Raw genomic sequence first — 26,483 nt, forward strand, 5'->3', positions numbered from 1 at the left:
CCATCCATCCCTGTGTGTGTGTGTATCCATCCATCCATCCATCCATCCCTGTGTGTGTGTGTCTCCATCCATCCATCCCTGTGTGTGTGTGTGTATCCATCCATCCCTGTGTGTGTGTGTGTCTCCATCCGTGTGTGTGTGTGTGTGTGTGTGTGTGTGTGTGTGTGTGTGTGTCCAGGTGTGTGTGTGTGTGTGTGTGTGTGTGTGTCCAGCCTACCTGTGTCCCGAGCCTTTGTCCCGAGCCTCCGTCCCGTGCCTTGCCTCCTTGCCGCCGTGCCGTGCCTTGCCTCCGTCCCGTCCCGTCCCGTCCCGTGCCGTGCCATGCCTTGCCTTGCCTTGCCTCCGTCCCGTGCCCTCTTCGTCGGCGCCTCGGCGGCCATTGTAAAATTCAAAAGCTGCGCCGCCGCCTTCGCCTGTGATAGGCGGAACACTGAATTTCCCAGCAGCCTGTGTTCCGCCTATCACGGACATCGTATCATCCTCGTCCGTAGTACGAGGATGATACGATGTCCGTGATAGGCGGAACACAGGCTGCTGGGAAATTCAGTGTTCCGCCTATCACAGGCGAAGGCGGAGCCGGAGGCGCGGCTTTTGAATTATAGAATGGCCGCTGTCTGTCTGCTCGACACGCTGATCGAGCGGGCAGACAGCGATGACTCGAGTATAAGCCGAGGGGGGCACTTTCAGCCTCAAAAAAGAGGCTGAAAATCTCGGCTTATACTCGAGTATATACGGTATTATTATTAACGATTTAAATAGCGCCAACAGTTTACGCAGCGCTTTACAATGGGGGACAACACAATTACAGTACAATACAAAAGGTACAGGAGGGCCCGGCTCGTAGAGCTGATATCGATCTCTCTCTATCTATATATATATATATATATATATATATATATATATATATATATATGGAAGGTTTTACTCCCTTCATGACCAGGCCATTTTTTAATATTCAGTACTGCTCTAACTCTTTAACTGGCAGTCATACAACACTGTATGCAAATTAAATTTATATCATTTTTTTTTACACAAATAGAGTTTACTTTTGGTGGTTTTTGGTAACCACTGTTTTTTTTTGACATTTTTTGCAATATAGATGTAAAAAGATTTAAAACTTAAAAAACAAAACAATATTTTTTACTTTCTGTTAATAATCATATCCAATAAAATCTAATTTCTTCATAAATTTAGGTCAAAATGTATTCTGCTACAGTACATATCTTTGGTAAAAAAAAAAAATCCCAAGTGTATATTACACACTTTGAGCCCTGGAAGATTTTAACCCCTTCATGACCAGGCCATTTTTCTTGCTATTCAGCACTGCGCCACTTTAATTAGCAATTGCGCACTGATGCAACACTATAAACAAATACATTTATATCATTTTTTTCACATACGGTGCCTTGAAAAAGTATTCATACCTTGAAATATTCCATATTTTGTGATGTTACAACCAAAAACATAAATGTATTTTATTTGGGATTTTATGTTATAGACCAACACAACGTGGCACATAATTGTGAAGTGGAAGGAAAATGATAAAATGGTTTTCAATTTTTTTTACAAATAAATATGTGAAAAGTGTGGCGTGCTTTGATCTAGACCATTCCATTGTAGCTCTGGCTGTATGTTTGGGGTCGTTGTCCTGCTGGAAGGTGAACCTCCCCCAGTCTCAAGTCTTTTGCAGACTCTAATGCCGTGTAGACATGATCAGAATTTTGGCCCGCAAAAGACCTATGAGAGTTTTTCAATGGAAAATGCGATTGTGTGTATGCTCCTTCGGTCTTTTGCTGGCCGAATTCCAGCCAGCAAAAGATTGAGAGCATGCTCTCAATTTTTTAGTCGGGAAAAGTTCCTATCCGAAAATGCGATCATCTGTGGCAATTCCGACGTGCAAAATCCGTTCGTGTGTATGCGGCATAACAGGTTTTCTTCTAAGATTGCCCTGTATTGGGCCCCATCCATCTTCACATCAACTCTGACCAGCATCCCTGTCCCTGCTGAAGAAAAGCATCCCCACAACATGATGCTGCCACCACCATGTTTCACAGTGTGTGTGTGTTCAGGGTTATGTACAGTGTTCGTTTTCTGCCACACATAACGTTTTGCTTTTAGGCCAAAAAGATACATTTTGGTCTCATATGAGCAAAGCACCTTCTTCCTGCTTTTCATGTGGATGTTACTTGACAAGTACCAGCTACCTAAACATTATTGCTGACCAAGTAGACCCCTTCATGGAATAGTATTCCCCTAGGCGCAATGTCTTCTTTCAGCAGCATAATGTGTCCTGCCACACTGCAAAAATTGGTGAAGAATGGTTTGAGGGACACAACAACAAGTCTGAGTTGTTGGCTCGGCCTTCAAATTCTCCAGATCTGAATCCAATTGAGAATTTGTGTGATGTGTTGGAAAAACAAGTCCGATCCTTGGAGGTCCACCCTTGCAACTTATAAGACTTAAAGGATCTGCTACTGATGCTACTGGTGTCATGTACCTGGTGCTGGAGGCCAATGGAGAGAGGGCTTCCCTTGCGGCTAAGTTGCAGACTCCCCAGAAGGTGAAACAGAAGACGTTAGGCCGAAGTAGCACAAGTCACCTGCTGGAATGCTAGCATGGTAACTCAGGAGTACTGCTGATGTGCTGAAGGGGTGCCTGCAAACATGCGGCACTTGTGAGACGTAGCAGGTCTTTGGTAGCACAGAGACAGGAGAGAAGTCGGTTTGAAGCCAAAGTCAAGTGCCAGGTGGGTTTCAGAGCAAACGTGGTGAGGTGGATAGCCGGGGTCAAACACAGGAGATCGAGAAGAGAAGACCATTAATTAAGCTGAGGTCAGGTCAGGAGGGGGCCAGGAGACAGGTTCAGGACAAGCCAAGTTGGTAACAGGGAATCACAGGAACAACGTACTGGAGGAGCCGAAGATCAGCCAGCAGCTGCAGATACTGACTGTCTTTCTTATAAATGCCATTTGGCACCAAACTAAGCATGTGACCTCCTCTTTCTCTTTTGAATTTATTGAGTAATAGTTTATTACTAACTAGATCAGTTTTGTAGCTACTACCAATGCTAGGTACACATGGGAAGAAAGAAAATAACCTGAGAGGTCGCCATACAAATGCCACGTACACACGTCGGCATTTCGGCCAGCAAAAGACCGATGAGAGATTTTCGGCGGAAAATGTGACCATGTGTATGATCCATCGGAATTTTGCTGGCTGTATTTCCGCCGGCAAAAGATTGAGAGCACGTTCCCAATTTTTGAGACGGAAAAAGTTTCTATCGGGAATTCCGATCGTGTGTATGCAAATTCCGACGCGCGAAAAAAACACGCATGCTCAGATTCAGCTACGAGCTGGAAGCTATTGGCTACTGGCTATTGAACTTCCTTTTTCTAGTCCCATCGTACGTGTTGTACATCACCGCGTTCTTGACAGTCGGAATTTGGTGTGACCGTGTGTATGCTAGACAGCTTGAGTGAAATCCCGTCGGAATTCCGGCTTTTTCCGACCAAAATTCAGATCGTGTGTACGCGGCATATGACCAACTTCTGTCAAACAGGCTGCTGTACACACTGGTCAAATGTCGGCCAGTGTCTATCCATCTTTATGATATCTTTTTGAGCTACTATTTCTATTACGATATACCAGCACCTTTAAAGTCCTGGGGGCCAGATCCCCTATCCCTGTCCTTGTATTTGTCGGCCAGTGTCTGTTGAACTGGCCAATACCGGCCGATATTTAACCGAGTACATTCGTCAGCAGGGCCGGACTTACCATTGGGCTTGATTGGGCCCCACCGAGATACATAGCTGAGTGTACTTGGCTCGGCTCCGCTCACAGCCACACCCAGGACTGGGCGTGACTGTGAGCCGAGCCGAGTACGCTCGACTACTCTCGGCACCACTCGGGACTGCGAGAGGACCCCAGAGAGCCGCCGAGAGGACCCGAGAGACGCCGGGATACACAGGGCTCTGTATCTCGGCGGCGCCATTTTTAAACTTCAAGACTGCAATGACAAGGCTGCAAATGATACTGGACAAGGCTGCAGATGGATGGGCAAGGCTGCAGATGGACACTGATAAGGCTGCATTCATGGGCAAGGCTGCAGATGGACACTGACAAGGCTGCATTGATGGGCATTTAAATGTAATTTTTTTCCTTAAACTTCCCTCCTAAAAGTTTTTTTCCTTAAAATTCCCTCCTAAACTTGGGGTGCATGTTATACACTGGCACGTGCTATACGCCGATAAATACAGTAATGTATAGAAGGTCGGGCCCGAAAGTTACTCAAGCCCAGGGGCCCCCACCACCCTAACTCCTATCCTGTTGGGCAGAGTACCAGCCTTTAGGCCTATGCTCCCACACATTTGAACCATCGGTGGTGCAGGTTTGCATTTCCAAAATTTGATACAAGTATAATGTTTTCAAGCTATATAAAAATTCCTGAATATCTAATTTTGAACCCCATGGTTCCATCACTTTTCCTTAAACCCATATTGAGTGAATTTTTTTTTTTTAAGCAGAGAAAAAAAAAAAAATCACGTGAGTTTAAAGAACTTTCCTTCTAATTTGATTCAGTGACTTGTTGTGACTGTGCTTTCAGTTAAATGGAAAATGTCTTTAGAGCTCAATAATGTTTCTGAAATTGTTTTGATTAGTAAAATTGTTATCCAATCTTCTCCCCTGATCCCAGTTGACTGACTCTTAGATACAGTATAAACTCTAAAGCATTCAGCAAACCACAAGGCAGGATACATTGTGCACAGAGAGCGTCCCCCGAGAGTACTCAGGCATTTTTACAAACCATTTCCAAATGTTGCTCCATAGTTAACCCTGCTTAAAATGCAAGCGTTTCACACAGGTGGAAACAGTTTTGCTTGACATACCTTCTCTGTAAGGTAGAAAAAAAAACAAAAAAAAAACTTTTATTGGATTCATTAGGTCTCGAAAGTTCCACGCTTTCATACTTTTGTATCTAATGCCAAGCAGCGAAAATTCTGGAAACTCATTTTTTCGGGACTGGATGTGGAAAAAAAATAAAAATAAAATAAAAGCGCTCCAATATTTAATGAACCTTTGCCAGGTTCAGCACAGCAAACATGTTCATGAGTTGGTGGTGTGGACACTTTATATGATCAACGTAAAAAGCCAACTCCATTGCAGTCATTTTCACAAATTTGCAACAGAATAAAAAAGTAAAATAATATAAACTACACATGGCTAAAAATCCAGATGGTGCCACATCCCTTGTAACGATAGACGGGGAAAAAAAAAGTATATTGGATGGGATTTTTGGGGCACCAGAGTTGAAGCTGTTATACCCTGTTTCCCCCGAAAATAAGACCTAGCGTGATTGTCGGTGATGGCTGAAATATCAGCCCTACCCACCAAATAAGCCCTAGTTAAAGTCCTTGTAGGTCTTCTTTTCAGGGTAGGGCTTATTTTCGGGGAAACAGGGTAGAGCTTATTTGGGGGGTAGGGCTTATATTGCAGCCATCACCGACAATCACGCTAGGTCTTATTTTCGGGGAAACAGGGTAGTTACAAAGGGTGGGCCAACTCAATATTGAACTCTATGGACTAGGACTGGGATGTAATTAAAGAGGAAGTAAAGGCAGTTGAAAAAATAAAATAAAAAAAATGAACCTGCAAGGCAAAGGCATAATGAGCTAGTATGCATAGCATACTAGCTCATTATGAATAACTTACCTGAGAACGAAGCCCCCGAAGCGGTCCTCCGTCTTTATGTCCGCCACTGCCATGGGTCCTGGAGTAACTTCCGGGTCTCGCTGCTCCGGCGCTGTGATTCGCCGGAGCAGCGATGACGTCACTCCCGCGCGTGCGCACGGGAGCCGACACTTGCGGCATATCGCCGCGATCTGCGGCCTGCCCAGTGTGCCTGCGCGCCGCTGTCTAGGGCGCATGCGCCGTAGACAGCGGTGGCTGTCTTTTTGTAAATATCTCCTAAACCGTATAGGTTTAGGAGATATTTCTTGGACCTACAGGTAAGCCTTAATCTAGGCTTACCTGTATGTCAAAGTGGTTTGTAAAGATTTACAACCACTTTAAAGTTCATGTGCGTGTAAAGGCAGGGGTCCCAATACTTTTGACAATATATTGTATATAGAATGGGATTTTTTTAGGTACCAAACTTAAAGGCAGAAAATAAATATTCATCTTAACTTAAGAAAAATGTCAAAAATGTATTTATATTATTAAATTATATTATTTACAAAAGTTCATTAACCGCTTCCCGACCTCCTCATGCAAATATACTGCGGCAGAAGGGCACGTACAGGCAGAATCGTGTTCCTGTACGTTGCCCTTTAAAAGACGGGTTTGCGGGGGCGTTCTGGGAGCTTTGTGAGCGCGAACGCAGGTCCCGCGGATTCAATGTCCACAGGGATACCCGCGATCGTGTCACGGAGATGAAGAACGGGGAGATGCTAATGTAAACAAGCATCTCCCCGTTCTGCCTAGTGACACTGATCACAGCTCCCTGTAATCAGGAGCAGTGATCAGTGTTGTGTAACACACAGCCCCCCCCACAGTTCGAATCACTCCCTAGGACACACTTAACCCCTACAGCGCCACCTAGTGGTTAACCCCAGTCACATTTGCACAGTAATCAATGCATTTTTAATTGTACTGATCGCTGTATAAATGTGAATGGTCCCAAAATCGCGCCAAAAGTGTCCGATCTGTCCACCATAATATTGCAGTCCTGATCAAAATTGCTGATCACCGCCATTACTAATAAAAAAAATAATTATTCATAAAAATGCCATAAAACTATCCCCTATTTTTTAAACGCTATAACTTTTGCGCTAACCAATCAAAAAACGCTTATTGCTATTTTTTTCTTTACCAAAAATATGTAGAAGAATAAGTATTGGCCTAAACTGAGGAAAAGAAAATGTATATATATATTTTTTTGGGGGGTATTTATTATAGCAAAAAGTAAAAAAATAATGCGTTTTTTTTTTTTTTTAATTGTTGTTATTTTTTTGTTTATAGCGAAAAAATAAAAACCGTAGAGGTGATCAAATACCACCAAAAGAAATCTCTACTTGTGGGAAAAAAAGGAAGTCAATTTTGTTTGGGAGCCACGTCACACGACCGCGCAATTGTCAGTTAAAATGACCCAGTGCCGAATTGCAAAACAATGGCCTGTTCTTTCAGCAGCCAAATTTGCCGAGGATGAAGTGGTTAAAAAAGTAACATACATAAAAACGCAATCTCTATCAGCCTGTCATTCACTGGTTCCTTTATGTAATGCGAGATTTGTGCGAGATCCCGGGAGAACTCGATTGCCCCAATGATATTATAATAATAGAGACCGTCCAGCCAAATGGTCCGGGGCTGAAGTCGTTAAAACAAACCACCAAGGTCACTATAAATATAAAATCCTACATGGCAAACAATATACTGATTAACAAATGCCACCATCAATTCCAAACTGTGGCACAACTGATGCCCACATAATGAGAACGAACCCCAAAGTGTTTCAACTCTCAGTTAAAGAGAAAATAAACTTCCTCTACTAATTACTCTTACCTATAGGTAAGCCCATAAAAAGGCTTACCTATATGTAGTGTAAATATCTCCTGAAAACGTACCGTTTACATTACATGCAGCCTGTGACATCACTGGCGCATGCGTTCTGAAGGAACGGGCACCGGTGCCGTTCCTTCCGAGCCCTGTGCCACGAACGGGGGCTCCCACGCACATGCGCAGGGGTAACGTCATCCCGCCTCCGGCCAGTCACAGAGCCAGAGCCCGTGAACCCAGAAGCAAGACGGGTGAACATGGAAGCGGCCGCAGTGCTGACATCCCGGCGCTGGAACAGTTTGGTTTTAAGGTAAGTTTCACATAATGTGCTAGTATTGGATGCATACTAGCACATTATGTCTTTACCTTGCAGGAAGAAAAAAAAATGTCCAACCTCTTTAACCGCTTGTAGACCATATAACACAGACACAGCTCTCCTGCGTTGGATCGCGTATCTAGTACGTGATCCAGCTCTTCCGGGTAGGTAGTCACAGCACAAGCAGATCAGAGTCCCAGCCAATGATTTCCGTCTGGGACCCGCTGATCGTGAAGCTGATGAGGGGACAGAGCTCTGTGAATGTAAACAACACAGAGCTCTGTCCTGTCAGCGGGGACGTGCCGGTTTTTGTTTCCCTGCAAAGGCAAAAATCAGCACAAAGGGAATGCGCCAAGCACTGGTAGGCACGCAGTTAACCCTTTGACTGCTCTTAGATTAACCTAGTTAACCCCTTCCCAGCCAATGTCATTAGTACAGTGCCAGTGCATATTTTTAGCACTGATCATTGTATTAGTGTCACTGGTTCCCACAAAGTGGCAGTTAATGTCAGATTGTCCACCATACGATCACAGAAATTCCAGTATATGTATCATAATTTGTAGACGCTATAACTTTCACGCAAATCAATGTACACTTATTGGGATTTTTTTTTTTTACTAAAAAAATGTAGCAGAATACATTTAGGAATAAATGTATGAAGAAAATAAATTTTTTAAATTTTTGTATTGGATATGTTTTATAGCAGAAAGTTAAAAATATTGTTTTTTTGTTTTTTTTTCATTTTCAGTCTTTTTTTTGCTTATATAATAAAAAAATAAAAAAACCCAGTGGTGATCAAATATCACCAAAAAAAGCTCTATTTGCATGAAAAAAATGATATAATTTTGATTTGGGTACAACGTTGCATGATGTGAGAAATGAAAGAATTGCGCTAACCTAATATAATATGTATCTAAATTATGTGTATTGATGGTGTAAAGTAAACCCTAAATGTGTGTGACACAATCCCTATATAAGCAACACTAAATCATCACAGTGGTGACCTAAATAAATATGACATTGTTTAACATAAAACCACATGTACGTGAACCATAGAGATCATACTCTGTTCGTATGACCAGTCGCATGCGATAAACAATGAGGTGAATAACAATAAAGTGAGAGAAACTAGATCGTCTCTAAATGTATCCAAAAAAAGTAAGTGAAAATTAAGGATAAATCGTCTCTAAACATATCATCAGAAAAAGTTCTTATCCACCCGTGCAGGACTAATGCCGTGTACACACGATCGCAATTCCGGCCAGAAAAAGACAGATGAGAGCTTTTCATCGGAAAATGCGACCGAATTTAGCTGTTCGAAAATTGATAGCATGTTCTCAATTTTCCCGACGGAAAAACTTTCTAATGGTAATTCCGATCGCGTGTATGCAATTCCGACACGCCAAAAAATCACGCATGCTCAGATTCAACTACGAGACAGAAGCTATTGGCTACTGGCTATTGAACTTCCTTTCTCTAGTCACGTCATACGCGTTGTACGTCACCGCGTTATAAATAGGCTTGTGCAATTCGTTTCGTAACGAATCGAAATTCGGCCGAATTTTGCATCTTTCTGACATTCGGATGCATCCGAATAAAAAAATAACGAATAACAAAGAATACGAAAGAAATACAACGTATGAATTCGAATGAATTCGACATGATTCGGTAATTCTTTAAAGATCTAATGAAACAAAAGGTCAGCTCAAAGTAAATCTTATAGTCCAATCAGCTAATTAATTTTGTGCCGGAGGTTGGATTACTGGCAAAGTGCATTCCTGAGTTAGAAGGGTGTTGTATTGTATTTGAGCCGAGGAGAAGAGACGTTGTCATTGTGTGTGTTAAAAGATTCAATAAACAAACGACTTTCCAAACTACGAATCATTATCACGAATGTCTATACATACATAAATAGCGAATTTCAACGAATACGAACGAATGAATTCGACACTCTACGAATAACAACGAATTATCCGAAAACATATTAACGTAACATAACGAATATAACAGAACAAAATGATGTATTTTACGAATGACAACAAACCGAAACGAAACAAAATTTTCCATTGTGCACAAGTCTAATTATAAATGATCGGAATTTGATGTGACCGTGTGTAGGCAACACAGCTTGAGCCAAATTCTCGTCGGGGAAACCATCAGAGCTTTTTCCGACGAGAATTACGATCGTGTGTACGCGGCATAAGGGTTAAGAATTAGGCATTAACCACCAAAGTTCAGAAAACATCCATCAGCAACCAAAGCAAGTAAAAGTAATTGACTGTTTGTGATATTCCGCCACCAGAGTGAGTAGAATTACTTCTTACCAGAAGTCTATGACATCCCCTTACAGGATGTCACAGAAAGCTTTGATGGATGTATGTCTCTCTTAGATCTCAGACCTTCCTGTAGGTGTCCCCCGATAGGCGGTCTCCAGGGTCTGATAACCCCACGCTCCTCAATCCACCTCCAATAGACTCAAGCCATCAAATGCCAGTGGCCAGGGTTGGAGCACGCATCTGGAAGACCTTGTGGCACAAGGTAAATCCTTTGGAATTTGGCCTCAAATCTTTGGGTAAGGTGGTCCTTTTCATGACGTAACACAGTGCCAAATAGCAAAAAATGGCCTGGTCAGGAAGGAGGCAAGTGGTTAAAACGTGTCTTCTTCAGGGAGTCAGTGGGTTGATGGGGTAGTGATCAAAATAGCAAAATGTTAGCTGGAATAGGTGCATTTACAAAGTGTTGGACCTGCGGTGTAAACTAGACTGAGTACGAAGGATGCCAATATGGCCGCATCTGGACCGATTCTGAGAGCAGCGGGATATGTACAGGACAAGGCCAGGAGTGGCAGCCATGCTATTCATTTCTCTTGGTGCAAACCCTCTGATAGATCACAATAAACCACTTCTGCACTGATGGCCAAATCCCACCAAAACAGGAAGGAGAGACTCAAAAGAAAAGGGAATCAAATTAACTAATAATGCCCCCCCCCCCCAATCAACCATAGGTGTCCACCAACATATGGGCTCCAACAACCGCTAATGGGTCCAAGAAGCACACATCACAACAAGTTGGGGCTTATTCTCATGAATACGGGCATCAGTTGTGCCATAGTGTGGATTTGATGGTGGCATTTGTTTATATGCATTGTTTGTCATGATGGGTTTTAGATTTATTTTGACCTCGGTGGTCTGTGTTAATGAACCTTTGTAAATACACGTTTACACATATTTGTTTTCTGTCTTTAAGTTTGGTACCTAAAAAACCCCGTTCTATATACAATATATTGTCAAAAGTGTTGGGACGCCTGCCTTTACACCCACATGAACTTTAATGGCATCCCAGTCTTAAGCTGGCCATACACCTATAGATTATCTGCAGATTTTCTATGGTTAGATGGAAAAAGTGCAACAGATTTCTCCATGTATGCTAAACTGTGTGGATGGAGGAATCTCCCACTGGGCCAAGCTTCGGTATCTTGCTAGTCGGCCTCACTTGCCTTCCGACGCTAACATTTACCTCCAGCAAGGCTTTTTAAAAACACGTAGACATTTTCAAAAAACATTATCAAAACAATATGGGGATTAGTTCCAATGAAGGGAACTCTTAAGATATCAAGATATTTTGGACAATTTCATGCTCCCAACTTTGTGGGAACAGTTTGGGGACGGTCCCTTCCTGTTCCATCATGACTGCACACCAGTGTACAAAGCACTCTTGTCCCTGACCTAACCACTATACAGAATGTGCGCTTATTTATTAGCATTGCCCCCACTAAAGATGGCTGTGGAGACCATCCAGGGCAGCAGCGTCCAATTCAACAGCTGCTCCCCCGATGACGCCTATGGAAGCCTCAGAGGAACATGAGTTCCCCCCCAGTCCTCTGCTCTCTCTGCACGGTGGCTGCTAAACAGCGCCACCTGTGCAAGGAGGCCAAACTACACCTGCCTACAAACACGCCCTCCTACCTGCATGCGGGAGCTAAAGGCAGATTGATTCCAGGAAGCAAATGCTATATGAAATGCTCTTCTTCCCTTACTCAAGATGGCCATAACTAGAAATACTAGGGGGGTTGTTTTTTTTTTATTTTTTATTTTTTTTTAAAGTGATTTCTCAACAAAATAAAGCATTGCTTGGAATTTTAAAAAATGAATTAAATTGCCTTTTTTTTGGTTTGTGGCGCTCAGATACAGTACAGTTTAGTTCAACTCTAAGCCTTTACCTTGCCGCGGCTTGCTAGCGGCAACTTAAGTTTTTTTTTTTTTTAAACCGCCTGTCATTTAACTCCTTGCGCCCGCGACTCTAATGGCGTTCTCTTCCTGCCATTACTTTCCGGCGTCCTCTCCGTTCTTCTTCATTTCAGTTCCTATTCACCACTGCGGCTGACAAGGGGAGGACTGCGAGACTTGTAACTGTTAAAATGAATAGGCAGTGATAGAAATACAGACAAGGGCACCGCACGTGAAGGCTTCCAGACGAAATTATTTGTGAGAGGTGGTTAGATGCACCTTGAGGCAATCTGGAAATATGAGAAGCGGAGAGAGAGAGAGAGAGAAAGACTCTGAGGATCAGATATTGATGCTTCGAGAGGTAGAAAAACGAACATATGAAAGGAACAGAACACTAAAACAAGCAGGCACTTAAGAGAAAAGATTACGATACTGAATCTGCCTGTTAAAATGGGGAGATGATAAGGATCTTTTGTTGCTAAGTGGTAATTGTATTGTTGCCAGCTGTTTTCTCTTATTAAGGTTAATAGATTTTGTGGTTTTAAGGTGCGTGGTAAATTATCTTTTGGGCAAGTTTTCTTTACGAGTGTCCTATGATGGCTTATTGCTTGCATGCCGTGAAGCAGACTACAATTAATTTGTTTTTTAGGGCCTTCGCCAGTGTGAATACCAGCAGTAATAGCCGGCTGCCATCTGGGAGCGACAGTTTCCTTATTACAAAATATGTAAAAATATGTGCTCCCTTAAGGAATGTGTTCATTTACATCTGCTCCACTTTTACTTATATGCTAATGGATTGCAACCGAACATCAAACGCAATTGTTTTAGCAGCTATTTGATTTTAGTTTACATTAATGATGATGCATTGTTTGGGAAGGCATTAATGTGATATTGGAAAAAAAAATTAAAAATCCTTGGAACAACACAGAGAATGTATAACATCCCCCCCCAAAAAAAACGAAAAAAAAAAAAAAACATGATGGTGACGAAGAGGACCCGGGAGACCAAAAGCATTATTATAACATTTATTTGCTGCTTACATTATTCTGTTTAAAGTGTCAATGAAATATCCTTGTCTGTGTTAATCTTTGCCCTTGTCTGTGGTAAACAACATTGGCATAAAACAATTATGGATGAGAAGAAGAAAAGAAAGAAGAAAGGAGTCCAGTCATTAAAAAATAAATGACTTAATTAATAACAAAAATGGATTTTGTACCGAAAATCTAGAAAAAAAAATTTGCATAAAAAAGGAAGGAAGAAAAAAAAAAGAGAAAAAGGGAACAAGGCATGAACAAAAAGTATGGTGTACAAAACATTTAGGTGAAAAAAAGAAATAGGAAAAAGTATAAGAAAGAATCAAAGAAAAAGAAAGAAAGAAAGGAAGGAAGAAAGGAGGCCAGTTGTTACAAAATAAATAAATTAATTAATACAAATGTGTTTTGTACCAACAATTTAAGAAAGAATTAGAAAAAATGTATAAGAAAAAAAGAAAGAAAGAAAGAAAGAAAAAAAGAAAGAAAGAAAGAGAAAAAAAAAAAGAAAGAAAGAGGACAAGTCATTAAAAAAGAAATTACTTAATTAATAACAAAAATGTATTTTGTACCAAAAATATAGAAAAAAATGTATTTGCATAAAAAGGAAGAAAGAAAAAAAAAAAAGAGAAAAAGGGAACAAATCGTGGAAAAAAAGTATTGTGTACAAAAAGTTTAGATAAAAAAAAAAAAAAAAAATAGGAAAATGTATAAGAAAGAATGAAAGAAAGAAAGGAAGGAGGCCAGTTGTTACAAAAATTAATTCATTAATACAAATGTATTTTGTACCAACAATTTATGAAAGAATTAGAAAAAATGTATAAGAAAAAAAGAAAGAAAGAGAAAAAAAAGAAAGAAAGAAGGAAAGAAAGAGGACAAGTCATTAAAAAAAAAAATGTGTACATGACAAAAGTGTACAAAAAATTTAGGTAAAAAAAAAAATAATTAGAAAGAAAGAAAGGAAGAAAGAAAGAAAGAAAAAGAAATGGGACCGTTCATTATTAAATAAATATGATTAGTCATTCAAACTTACAAAACAAAATTTACTGAATATAAAAAATGGAGGAAAAATTTGGTAAACTTAATTTGGCAGGTGTCATGAATTTTGATGGTTCTTTTGGTGTTTTGGTGTTTGGGTGGGCTTCCTCAACTGCCTTCCATGATCTTAAAACATACTGGTATCCTAATTAGCTTCTAATCAAATTGGCTATATATTATGTGCGTGTTTGTATGACTTTGGTATGGATATTGGACTGTCATTTTTTTTTGAGGGGGGGGGGGGGAATGGAGTGATATGAATAACTTTATGTAGAATGCTAAATAATGTAAAGACCATTAAAGAAGAAGTACAGCCAAAGCTTGTTTGGCCATACTTCTCATGTTGAATCACAGGAATGCAGTTCGTTCTGCACTCCGGTGACCTGTTTTCAGCTGACAGCTGGCTGAAGCCCACTGTTGGTTGATGCCACAGAGCCGGGGCAAGATCGCAAGATTGCAACAATCAGGATCCGCCCACATGCCTGGACTGAGAGCCTGAGCAGCCGCTCCAGCCCCCTCTACGGTTCAGTGCACCAGTGAGTGAGTGGGGGGGGGGGGGGGGGGCAGAGCAGACAGGGATGACAGACATGCCTCATCCACTTAGGTAAGTATGATTCTGAAAAAAAAAAAACACTTCTCTTCAGAACAACAGTTTCTGACAAGTTTAGTTTCAGCCTTTTTTGCTGTATATATTTTAGTTTGACTTATTTTTTATTATTTTTCCAACATTTGGTTAAAAATAGAGCATAGTAGTTGTTGTATTTTCATATTTTCTTTCTTTATTCTGCACGGTCAACTCAATAAAGCAATTATTTTTTATTCAATAAATATAAAATATTATATATGAATATTTTGCTTTGCTTCTATTTTAAAGGCTCTCCTTATCTTTTGCTGAAAAAAGTTGGTTGTTTACAGAGATCAATAGCTAAAGCTGAAATTTACACAGAAGCAAACAATTCAATGCTGTGATTCCTTATTCCCTCTAGACAGCTCCAATGAAGTTTCAATTAAAGAGGAAATAAAGCCTCATCTATCTATCCCCTCCTCCGATGCCGCCATCTATCCCGGAGTGACATCAGTGTATCGCGGCTCCAGCATGATCACCGTTAGAAAGCGGCACGCTCAGTGCGCCTGCGCCCGATGTCTACGGCACATGTGCCGTAGACATCGGTACCGCTATTTCTGCCAATATCTCTTAAACCTTTTAGGTTTGGGAGAAATTTCTTGCACCTACAGGTAAGCCTTAATCTAGGCTTACTTGTAGGTTAAAGTGGTTGTAATGGATTTACAACCACTTTAAAGTGAAAGAGCCTGAAGGCAAACAGCGTCTTCTGTGCTCTTTATTTAGAAAGCCCAAAATTCACTCTGTGAATGCTGGGTTTGTTTTCAATTTGTAAAACAATCATTTTTGGTATAAATATCCAAAAAACATAAAACATTAGTACAAATACTTTTCTCTTAGTTTAGTGAAAGGCCGCGTACACACGGGCGGACTGTTGGCTCAACTTTGTCCGCTGAACAGTGTTTCAGCGGACAGTCCGCTCGTGTGTGGGGCTTCAGCGGACAGTTTCAGCGGACAGTTTGACGAACAAAGTTTTTCGGAAATTCCGAAAAACTGTCCGCTGAAACTTTGTTTGAGCGAACAGTCCGCCCCTGTGTAGGCTACTTTCGAAATGAGCAAACTGTTCCCGCTAGGAGGGAAGTCTGCTCATTTCGAGCGCGTATGCAGGTAGGCGGGGCCCGCGACGCAGACGTCGCGGGCTCCGCCGCCTGGAATGGACTTAAAGGGGAACCCCAACGCCGAAAAAAATCGGCGTGGGGGTCCCCCCAAAGTCCACAACAGACCCTTGTCCGAGCACGCTACCCGGCCGGCCAGGAAAGGGGGGCGAGCGAGCGCGCCCCCCCTCCTGAGCCGTACCAGGCCGCGTGCCCTCAACATGGGGGGTGCCTTGGGGAAGGGGGGGCCGCGTGGCCCCCCCCACCCCAAAGCACCTTGTCCCCATGTTGATGAGGACAAGGGCCTCTTCCCGACAACCCTGGCCGTTGGTTGTCGGGGTCTGCGGGCGGGGGGCTTATCGGAATCCGGGAGCCCCCTTTAATAAGGGGGCCCCCGGATACCGGCCCCCCACCCTATGTGAATGAGTATGGGGTACAATGTACCCCTACCCATTCACCTGTAAAATAAAAGTACCCAAAAAAAAAACACAACACACGAGATAAAATATTTTATTGCACAGCTCCGGGGGTCTTCCGTCTTCGGGGGTCTTCTCGCCGGACTCCTCCGCTATCTTCTTGTAGCTCTTTTGCTAGCGGAGGAGTCCGGCTTTCTTCCTCCCCGCCGCCGGCCTCTTCTCCCGACTTCGGGGGTCTTGTCCCCCTCTTCGGTTCTTCTGCCGGGCCACCGCGCCTTCTTATAGCTCTTTTGCAGGCGGTGGCCCGGTCTTCTGTCGCCGCTGTCGCCGCTGTCGCCGCCGCCTTCCGTTCTTGTTCTTCTTCTTGTTCTTCTTGTTCTTCTCCAGGAGATGTTGACAAGTCGCTCTCTCCGGCCGGAATGCCAGAGCCGCGCTGTGCGGCCACTTATATAGTGACAATGGGGCGGTGTCACATGGTATATGTCACATGGGTTGGTCACATGGGTTGATGTCACATGGGGACTATGACATCGTAAGGGGGCGGGGTCACCATGTGACCAACCCATGTGACATATACCATGTGACACCGCCCCATTGTCACTATATAAGTGGCCGCTCAGCGCGGCTCTGGCATTCCGGCCGGAGAGAGCGACGTGTCAACATCTCCTGGAGAAGAACAAGAAGAACAAGAAGAAGAACAAGAACGGAAGGCGGCGGCGACAGCGGCGACAGAAGACCGGGCCACCGCCTCTAAAAGAGCTATAAGAAGGCGCGGTGGCCCGGCAGAAGAACGGAAGGCGGCGACAGAAGAACGGAAGGCGGCGACAGAAGACCGGGCCACCGCCTGCAAAAGAGCTATAAGAAGGCACGGTGGCCCGGCAGAAGAACCGAAGAGGGGGACAAGACCCCCGAAGACGGAAGACCCCCGGAGCTGTGCAATAAAATATTTTATCTCGTGTGTTGTGTTTTTTTTTTGGGTACTTTTATTTTACAGGTGAATGGGTAGGGGTACATTGTACCCCATACTCATTCACATAGGGTGGGGGGCCGTTATCTGGGGGCCCCCTTATTAAAGGGTGCTCCCGGATTCCGATAAGCCCCCCGCCCGCAGACCCCGACAACCAACGGCCAGGGTTGTCGGGAAGAGGCCCTTGTCCTCATCAACATGGGGACAAAGTGCTTTGGGGTGGGGGGGGCGCGCAGCCCCCCCTTCCCCAAGGCACCCCCCATGTTGAGGGCACGCGGCCTGGTACGGCTCAGGAGGGGGGGCGCGCTCGCTCGCCCCCCTTTCCTGGCCGGCCGGGTAGCGTGCTCGGACAAGGGTCTGTTGTGGACTTTGGGGGGACCCCACGCCGATTTTTTTCGGCGTTGGGGTTCCCCTTTAAGTCCATTCCAGGCGGCGGAGCCCGCGACGTCTCCGTCGCGGGCCCCGCCTACCTTGACACGCGCTCGAAATGAGCGGACTGTTGCCTCGTGTGTGGGCGAGTCCGCTCATTTCAAAAGTTGCGCGGACTTAGTACGACGAACAAAGTTTGCCGTATTTGTCCGCTCAAAAAGTGCCGTGTGTGGGCGTGTTCGTTCATTCAAAAGTTTGAGCGGACTGTTTGACGAACTTAGTTTCGGCAGACAGTCCCCGCGTGTGTACGCCGCCAAAGAGATGATGTTCTAACGTCTATCATCCTACCATGTGCAAACAAAAAAATATATATCTATTTTTATTTTACTTGCCCATAATTAGATGTCACTTGCAAAGGAAATTTTCATTACATATGATAAGCTAAGGAAAAATTCCCTTGCAAAATGAACTCCAAAGGGTCCACAGTCCCAAATGCACTGCGATATTGTAAGCAAACTATTAAACTATTACAAACCGCAAAGTGAAAATTCTCTTGCAAATCGAATAGCCTAGCTGCCTTTAATAAATCAACCCCAGCATTTGGGCCTGACAAATGGCCTGCAGGCCTAAGCCCTGCATAACAGGTGGAGATTCCATGATATACCTATACCTGAAACCACTAGTTAATTGAGCAACTTTGTTCCCACTCTCCCTCTTGCTTTCTCTAATATTCCTATAGCAAAAAAAATAAAATAAATAAGGCTGTACCAAAAATAATGCAATAGAGGTCATAGCTTTTTTTTTTTTAGCTCTCATATCATTTACATTTCACATGTTGGTAAAATGACCCTTCCTCTATAGCAGTGGTCTCAATGCAGCGCTTTGCTTAGTTTTATCTGGCCCTTGGGGCACAATTCCTTCTACTGACACCGGCAATGGGGCACTATTTCTCCCACTGACATCAATGATAGGCAGGGCAGGACTTGAGTCACTTTCAGGCCCTACCTTCTATACATTTCCGTATTTATCGACGTATAACATGTGCCGGCGTATAACACGCACCCCAAGTTTAGGAGGGAATTTTAAGGAAAAAAACTTTTAGGAGGGAAGTTTAAGGAAAAAACTTAGATTTAAATGCTCATCAATGCAGCCTTATCAGTGTCCATCTGCAGCCTTGTCTATCCATCTACAGCCTTGTCCAGTGTCATTGCAGCCTTGTCAGTGTAGCCTTGTAATTTGCAGCCTTGTCATTGCAGTATTTAAGTTTAAAAATGGCGCCGCCAAGATACAGAGTCCTGTGTATCTCGGCGGCTCTCAGGTCCTCTCGCAGACCCGAGTGGAGCCAAGAGTAGCGAGTGTACTCGGCTCGGCTCACAGTCACGCCCAGTCCCTGTGTTATGTCCATCATAGGGGGGGACTGGGCGTGACTGTGAGCGGAGCCGAGCAGCGTACACTCAGCTATGTATCTCGGCAGGGCCCCCTATTGGGCGGGGTCCATGGGCTTGAGCCCAGTCAAGCCCAATGGTAAGTCCGGCTCTGATGATAGGGCACTATTCCTCCCCCTGATAGCAAAGATGGAGCACTCTTTACTCCCAGTGACTCTAGGACATTTTCACTGTCCACAGTCCGGCCCCCCTAAAGTCTGAAGGACAATGAACTGGCCTTTTGTTTAGAAAGTTTGGAGACCCCTGCTCTATAGCAACTCTTCTTCTTTTTCATTGCAGGTAATGAATGGAATTCAGGCAAAAGCAAAGTGTACTCATTGAGCTCTTGATGAAGGAAGGGTGCAGGATATCCAACATCCACAGAGGGCTACAGAATGTTTATGGAGATGGCACCAGTGATAAGAGCCACCAATGACTCTTCTCAATGGTCTCATCTCTGTAAACATTCTGTAGCATTCTGTGCATGCAGCCCTCCTTCATTAAGAATTCAATGACGGCACATTGCTTCTGTTTGGAATCCATTATTTACCTGCAATGAAAAAGAGAAGAAGAAAAGATCCAATAGAGCCTGGGTCGGCAACCTGCAAGCCCCTTAGCTTCCCTTGCCGTGCCTTCGGCCTTCCTCTCTTTCCCCACCCCTGGCTCCGCCACTGTCATCAGTGCAAATCAGTCACGAGAGCCAGCACAGATGGAAGGCCAGGGGAGGAGAAGGATGGAGGGTGGGGGGGAGGAGCTGGCCAAGTTAACTTTTCAAGTTAACCCATGGGTGATTGGTTTCTGGGTGCTAAGCACCCAATCACCAGCTTGTTAATATGAAAAATCACTCTGCTAGCTGCTAGCTTCTGTCTGGCCCCCTGTCCAGAACTGTGCTGACTCTCGCACTCCTGATCTCTGCATTCTGAGCACAATGCACTCCTGATCCCTGCATTTGGAGCGTAACGCACTCCTGATCCCTGCATTCTGAGAGTAACACACTCCCAAACCCTGTACTCTCTTGTAATACTTTTTTTTGGTGTGCACTGCGTTTTCGATCTACATTTTGGGTTAACAATGTATTATTACCCACAGGAGATCACAAAGGTAGTGTGTTTTGAACATGGTACAGAAAACACAGATGGAACATGCCTTTCTGGCATTCTGTTGTGGCCCGGCCCTAACAACAAGACACTGTGCCTGGTAATCTTTGACTTAATCAGTGTTCTTAAAGTAGATCTCCATCTCTCTAAGGTTGCCTACCCCTGCAATAGAGGAAGAGTCACTCTACTATGCACACCTTTGCATTACTTTTGGTACATCCCTCATAAAAACCCAACCTAGAGAATTGGAAACTAAAACTACTATGCCAGGCAGTGATCCCTCTGGCTGGACAATCACTCACTCTGGGTAACCCCAGTTCCGGAGGGGCGATTCTAGTTAGTAGTGTAGCATGTCGTTCCCAGGCAGTGGCTCAGTCTTTCTCTCTCTGGTGGCGCTGGGAAGCATGGCTCTCTCTGGTGGTGCTGGGTAGCGTGGCTCTTTCTCTGGCACTGGGTAACGTGGCTCTCTGGTGGCAGGCAGCATGGCTCTCTCTCTGGTGCTGGGTAGTGTGGCTCTCTCTGGTGGCGCTGGATAGTGTGGCTCTCTCTGGTGGCACTGGGTAGCGTGGCTCTCTCTGGTGGCGCTGGGTAGCGTGGCTCTCTCTCTCTGGTGGCCCTGGGTAGTGTGGCTCTCTCTCTGGTGACGTGGGGCAGTATGGCTCTCTCTGGTGGCGCTGGGAAGCGTGGCTCTCTCTGATGACGCTGGGCAGCGTGGCTTTCTCTCTGGTGGCTCTGGGTAGCATGGCTCTCCTTGGTGACACTGGGCAGCGTGGCTTTCTTTATGGTGACACTGTGTAGTATGGCTCTCCATCTGGCTTCCACCCAGCACACGCCTCTTTCTTTGTCCTGTAGCACTCGCTCCCTCAGATTTTTTTCCAGGCCGCAGTCTCTCAATCTCTCTCTTGATCGAGCTGTAGCCTCTTTCCTGTGGAAAATTGGGCCACCAAGCTTCAGGACTACATGTCCCATGATGCTCTCCTCTCCTAGTCTTCTTTGATTTTTCCTCAGTTAAGCCCAATGGAGAAGGAACCGAACCTGGTTAGAGCCGCCGACAGGCGAAAGAGGGGCGAGTGTGAGAAACCTCTGACAGCCCGCAACTCACCTTTCTCCTGACGCAGCACCGCCAAGTTCTCTGCTGGACTGAGCAGTGAAAAGAGCCAGCGGTCACACTATACTAATGGGGGGCTTGACAGCACCTTGATGGTATCACCCCCCCCTCTCATAGCGACGACAGTGTGCTGAATGTGCTGATCCAATCCCCGATTCCTGGGGGGGCACTTGACCCTCCTTGCCCCTATGTGCAGACGCCCATGATGACAGGTTAGCAGGTCACTCGAGTACAAAACTCTCACCATAAAAGCATAAATACAAAAAAACAGCACATGTTTCAACTTGTTTCAAACCTTGCTCTTCCCTGGACAGTTGTGTTTCCGGACGATGCCCATTCCTCCGTACAAGTTTCATCTCACTTTGCAATATGTTGGAGGTAGAATGATTATGGTTAGGAAATTGTTAAAAGCCTGGCTATCTACAACACAAACTAGAACAAAAAGTCATGAAAGCTGTATGTGGAATGCTACAAATTGTACTTTTTACATGTTACACCATTTGCAAAAGGGTTTCTTAACTCTGTACAAGACATTGTACCAATCAAGGTGACCATCACTTGTCAATTGATTTCTACCTTGTCCAAGGTCTTCCAGGGCATCTTACGTGCAATAGCTGGTATAACAACAATTCAGTAGCCCCAGGCCATTGTTGCTTCAACACGTTGCATAAAACGGTCCTTGAAATCTATGTGTAGAAGAGCAAAATACACAATACACACACACAATGCATTGTGCAATGAACACTGTAGTTCATTTATTTCATTGAATAAAGGCCTTTGTTACGTGGGATTGTGTAGGATTTGAAACATTTTACTTTGAAAGTATGTAGCACCTTTGGATCTTCAAACTAATATAAGAATAGAAATAATAAAACAAAGGATTTCCTTTTATGTATTACAACAGGGGTAGGTAACATTTTGAGTACAGTATGCCGAAAAATATTTTCAAAGAAATTGAGCGTGCCAATTTCATAACAAAAAAATGTAAACTTCACACTCTCAATCATGAAAAGGATTTTTTTATGAAGTAAATGCTGTAAACTACTTGAGTAGTAGTGAGAAATTATTACCATACTGCACTCTCACATCTCAGATCAGCCCCAATTCCTGCACCTTCATACCTCAGATCACTGTCTCCCCTGCACATCTGCCCCACCAATGGAGCAACCTGCACATCTGCCCCACCAGTGTACCACCCTGCACATCTGCCCCACCTCTGTACCCCCTTGCTCTTCTGTCCCACCACTGTAACCCTGCTGCTCATCTGCACCATCAATGTACCCCTTTTCTCATCTGCCCCACCACTGTACCTACCTGCACATCTGCTCCACCGATGTATCCCCATGCTCTTCTGTCTCACTACTGAATCACCTTCTCATCTGTCCTAGCACTAAACCCATCTGTTCATCTGCCCCACTACTGTAAACTGCTTTCTCATTTCTGTTCCCCCTGCTCATCTGTTCCCCCAATATACCTTTTTTCACATCTGCCTCAATGCTCTACCCCCCTGCTCTTCTGTCCCACTGCTGAAGCCCCTTCTCATCTCTTCCACCACTGTCCCGCCCTGCACATCTGCTTCACCACTGTACCTTCTGCTCTTCTTTCCCACCTCTGAATCTCTTCTGCTCATTTTCCCCACTGCTGTGCCCTCCCACTCATCTACTCCACCACTGTATCCTCTTCTGATCTATGATAAGCAGAGTGGTGAAAGCAAGCAGAGATAAGACACATCTACCTGTCCTGTCACACTCATCCTGCTGATCCACCTCTCGCATCCAGCCCACGTGCTTGTATGGGATGTATGTGATGTATGGGATGTATGTGATGTATGGGATGTGTGTGATGTATGGGATGTATGTCATGTATGGAATGTATGTGATGTATGGGATGTATGTGATGTATGGGATGGGTGGGATGTATGTGATGTGTAGCCATGACACTTTGGACAAGGTGTCTGTCATGTACAAATTTAGTTTTTGCCTCAGAACAGTAAAGGGGTTCTGAGGGTTAATTATGTAGGTTTAACTTTGACATCAGTTTGGCTGGGCTGTATTATGCCACGTACACACGTAGCCGACTATCCGGCGGACTTAGTGTGACGGGCTTCCCGCCAGACTGTCCGCCGGACTTTCCGAACGGGCTACTTGCCCACACATGGCAATTTTTCAGCGGACTAATACGGCGTACTAAGTCCGCCGTAATATCCGCCACACTTTTGAAATGAACGGACTCGCCCACACACGTGGAGGAATGTCCGCTCATTTTGAGCGTGTCTCCAGGTAGGCGGGGCCCGCAAAGAATGCGTCGCTGGCCCCCCACCTGGTATGGACGAAAAGAATCGGCGTGGGGGTCGCCCCCAGGTCCACATCAGACCCTTGTCCGAGCACGCTACACCGCTGGCCAGGAAAGGGGAGGATGAGCGAGCGCCCCCCCCCCCCCTCCTGAGCCGTACCAGGCCGCATGCCCTCAACATGGGGGGGTGCCTTGGGGAAGGGGGGGCCGCGTGGCCCCCCCCACCCCAAAGCACCTTGTCCCCATGTTGATGAGGACAAGGGCCTCTTCCCGACAACCCTGGCCTTTGGTTGTCGGGGTCTGCAGACGGGGGGCTTATCGGAATCCGGGACCCTTCTTTAATAAGGGGGCACCCGGATACCGGCCCCCCACCCTATGTGAATGAGTATGGGGTACAATGTACCCCTACCCATTCACCTGTAAATAAAAGTAAAAAAAAAACACAATACACAAGGCTTAAAATAGTTTATTGCACAGCTCCAGGGGTCTTCCGTCTTCGGGGGTCTTCTCGCCGGCCCGGCTTTCCTCCTCGCCGCCGCCGCCCTCTTCTTCCGACTTCAGGGGTCTTGTCCCCTTCTTCGGTTCTTCTGCCGGGCCAATGCGCCTTCTTCTAGCTCTTTTACAGGCGGTGGCCCGGTCTTCTGTCGCCGCTGTTGTCGCCGCCTTCTGTTCTTCTGTTCTTCTCTTCAGATGTTGCCTCGTCGCATCCTCCGCTCACAATGGCTCCGACGCGATGCGTGGCGACTTATATAGGGACATCACCGGATGATGTCCCCGCCCATTATGGTGTCACAGTCCCAGAGGATGCTGGGACTGTGACATCATAATAGGCGGGGACATCATCCGGTGATGTCCCTATATAAGTCACCGCACGTCGCGTCGGAGCCATTGTGAGCGGAGGATGCGACGAGGCAACATCTGAAGAGAAGAACAGAAGAACAGAACGACGACAGCGGCGACAGAAGACCGGGCCACCACCTGTAAAAGAGCTAGAAGAAGGTGCGGTGGCCCGGCAGAAGAACTGAAGAGGAGGACAAGACCCCCCGAAGTCGGAAGAAGAGGACAGCGGCGGCGAGGAAGAAAGCCGGGCTCCTCCGCTAGCAAAAGAGCTAGAAGAAGATAGCGGTGGAGTCCGGCGAGAAGACCCCCGAAGATGGAAGACCCCCGAAGCTGTGCAATAAACTATTTTAACCCTTGTGTGTTGTGTTTTTTTGTACTTTATTTTACAGGTGAATGGGTAGGGGTACATTGTACCCCATACTCATTCACATAGGGTGGGGGGCCAGTATCCGGGGGCACCCTTATTAAAGGGGGCTCCCGGATTCTGATAAGCCCCCTGCCCGCAGACCCTGACAACCAACGGCCAGGGTTGTCGGGAAGAGGCTCTTGTCCTCATCAACATGGGGACAAGGTACTTTGGGGTGAGGGGGCCACACGGCCCCCCTTCCCCAAGGCACCCCCCATGTTGAGGGCACGTGGTCTGGTACGGCTCAGGAGGGGGGGCGCTCGCTCGTCCCTCCATTTTCTGGCCGGCCGGGTAGTGTGCTCGGACAAGGGTCTGATGTGGACCTGGGGGGACCCCATGCCAATTTTTTCGGCATTGGGGTTCCCCTATAAGTCCATAACAGGTGGCAGGGATAGCGACGCATCCTTCGCGGGCCCCGCCTACCTGGAGACGTGTTCAAAATGAGCAGACTTTTCTCTGGGCGGGAAAAGTCCGTTAATTTCAAAAGTACGGCGGACTGGCATATGCACGGCCGGATTGTCCGCCGAAATGCAAGTCGGGCGGGAAGATTGGAGTGCAAAACTACTTTCTAAGTCCGCCGTACTTTCGGGTAAAAAAAGTACGCCGGAGGCTACACACGGGGGGATTGTCGGGCGGACTTGAGTTTGCCGGACTTTTCCACCCAATTGTTTGATCGTGTGTACGTGGCATTAGAGTTCTGCCTGGTCATGTCTGGTCATGTGTACAGTTCAGTGCACATGACAGGCTCAGAACCAGGCCTGGTTGGACACTTTGGGTATCAGCGTTCCCCCGAGCCAATAAGTGGGTGCGCCTGGCCCCGCTGAGGAGTCTGGGGAAAGGTACTTAAGATGTTGAATTCACGTGTTCCGAGTTCGTTCGTGAGGCCATAGCTGCCTGTTCCTGATTCTGGACCGGGTAGCCCTGCGAGGGGTTACCGGTCACGGGAGCATGTGTCACTCCGCAACATGGTTCGGATGACTAACCCCAATAGACTCGCCTGGTCTGGGATAAGGATCCGTCTGTTCCCGAGTCTCGGAACCAGCTGGTCTGAGGCGCAGTAACTGAGGGAGGATTCAAGGCGTCTGGGTGTACTCTCGGCTAGGAGTGGCACCGTAGCTCATGTAAGCAACTGGGGGAGGACTCTTCAGAGGAGGGCCAACAAGCTGGCATCCCAAGAAGTGCCTGGTTTCTGGGTTGTGAAGGACACTAACGGATCCACGTTTTTCCAGTACTGCCAAGGAGATAGAGAACGTTCCTGGTACAGAGGAAAAAGGTTCCTGTTCACTTTCTGTTACCAATTACCAGTTGGCTGCATATGATGGGCAGAGTAACTGCATATGATGGGCAGAGTGGCTGTATGTGATGGGCACAGTTGGCTGCATATTATGGGAACAGTTGGCTGCATATTATGGGAACAGTTGGCTGCATATGATGGGCACAGTTAGCTGCATATGATGGGCACAGTGGCTGCATATTATGGGCACAGTGGCTGCATTTGATGGCACAGTGGCTGCAACTGATGTTTTTGTTTCAATATTTTTCAGAATTTTTCAGTTTGTTTGCGCCACTGCCATACATTATGCAATCTGATTGTGTATTTAGTGAGAAGGGTGATCACTGATTGATTGCATTTAATTAAAAAAAACGTGCACCTGGGAATAGGAGGGTGGATGATGCAGGGTGTGTA

Source organism: Lithobates pipiens, unplaced genomic scaffold, assembly GCF_037356315.1.
Source record: "Lithobates pipiens isolate NorthernLeopardFrog02 unplaced genomic scaffold, aLitPip1_a1.2 Scaffold_7, whole genome shotgun sequence".
Taxonomy (NCBI): Eukaryota; Metazoa; Chordata; class Amphibia; order Anura; family Ranidae; genus Lithobates; species Lithobates pipiens.